The sequence below is a fragment of the Elephantulus edwardii genome, unplaced genomic scaffold, assembly GCF_000299155.1.
Source record: "Elephantulus edwardii isolate Elephantulus edwardi_28Jun2011 unplaced genomic scaffold, EleEdw1.0 scaffold02407, whole genome shotgun sequence".
Classification (NCBI taxonomy): domain Eukaryota; kingdom Metazoa; phylum Chordata; class Mammalia; order Macroscelidea; family Macroscelididae; genus Elephantulus; species Elephantulus edwardii.
Window position 1 is genome coordinate 4,444 of NW_006402157.1, and position 1,730 is coordinate 6,173.

At 40.3% G+C, this 1,730-nt stretch overlaps 1 pseudogene; it reads left to right on the forward strand.

The window, feature by feature from the left end:
* The first annotated feature begins 293 nt into the window (after positions 1–293).
* LOC102873246 lies at positions 294–897 on the forward strand (annotated as a pseudogene).
* Positions 898–1,730: the final 833 nt, after the last annotated feature.

Consider the following 1,730-nt stretch of genomic DNA (forward strand, 5'->3'; position numbering starts at 1 on the left):
CTATTATGGGGACTGGTCACTTTTGCCATCCAGGCAGGATGAAACTGAGCAGGCTCAGAGGTGGGGGGGAAGGAGAGAGAGAAACTCTTACTATCATCAAAAAAGCAGCAGAGTTTACAACACATGTTTTGGGTTATAGATTCTTGAATGAGACAGATTAAGACTTAGAAATGGATGGAGACCAAGCCATAGCAGCCCTGGGCCCTGCAGATCTGGACCGTCCCTCTTGGGAACAGAGGCTGGAGGATGAGGCCCTTGGGGCAAGAGGCCCACAGTACTCAGAGACGGGATAGAGCCCAGGCCCAAGCACCAGGAAAGGCAAGAGGCAGATTGGGAAGAGGAAAGTGGGAGAAGTAACGTTCTACCGGTGTGGTCCACATCCCAGCTACAGAGTACCAGATGAATAAGATGATGATGAGGCTGGGCTAAAAAGAGCGGAATCAAGAATATGCAATTACATGAGAAACAGAACATGGTGCAGAATGAAGCTGTAAACTTACTAAATCCAGGCACTTCCTACCTATACAAAAAACATCTAGAACATTTCAGGCAGTTTAAAAAGTACAACCACTGCCTCTGAAGAACAAACCTTGAGTAGATACTGCCAAACAGAAGTGGGTTCAGTAGATACAATAGAGATACTAGTGCTTACAGCAGTTTGGCCCAAGGTAGCAGCCTGGAGAAGAAAACTTAAGATCTTGAAAAGGAAACAGTAAGAGAAAGGCAAGAAAATATAAGATTTGTGAGACTCACAAAGATAAAGATAAAATGACTGGGAAACATAAACAAGAAATTAATTTGTTAAATAGAGACCAAGATGACAAAGAAGATGAGAACAAACAATTTAAGCAGGAAAATTAAACACGTTTGAAAATTGCGGGGCAACTGACAAGGTAGAAGATTAAGGCACAGTGAGGAAAGAAAATCTGAGACTACTGACTGAATGTTATGGTCAATGCTAGCATATTATTTCTGTGATGCAATACATAATTAAACGTGTATTTCAAGCAAACTTATGGACGTTTATTTTAAAATTATTTTTTTTCTAGGACTAATTTCAAATAAGTAATATCTTTCAGTTACAAAATAATAGATACACCTTTTAGGATTTTGTATGGTAGTCAAATACTATAAGGTTGAAAGTCACAACTATTTAAATATATTTTATCTATGGGAGAACTTTTTATTCCAAAAGCAATATACATAGCCTTTGTTTACATGAGTCTAAATTATTTTGGGGAGTTATTTATAAATAAATTATTACTAATCCAAGTTGTTGTTGTCGTCATTGTTATGTGCCCTCGAGTCATCTGCGACTCATAATAACCCCATGTACACCAGCTTCGAAGCCTGCCCTGTTATGAGCCAGTCTATCACCCACAGTGCCCTAGATACTGTATCTTATCTAGGGTTTTCCTCTTTTGTGCTGTCTCTCCAACCTTCCGAGCATGATGTCCTTCTTCAAGGATCAGTCCCTACCTGGCCACATTCCCAAAGTATGTGAGATGGAGCTTCAAAAGGAGAAATCTGGTTTTACCCTCTCCAAGACAGTCTATAGTATGTCCAAGACTCATCTCCAGCACCAAAACTCAAAGGCATCATTTTTTCTAATGACATCCTTAATCACTGTCCAACTCTGATTGTTGTTGTTGTTATGTGCTGTCCAGTCGTTTGCGACTCATAGCGACCCTATGCACAACAGCCCTAAACCCTGCTCTATCCTGCGCCAA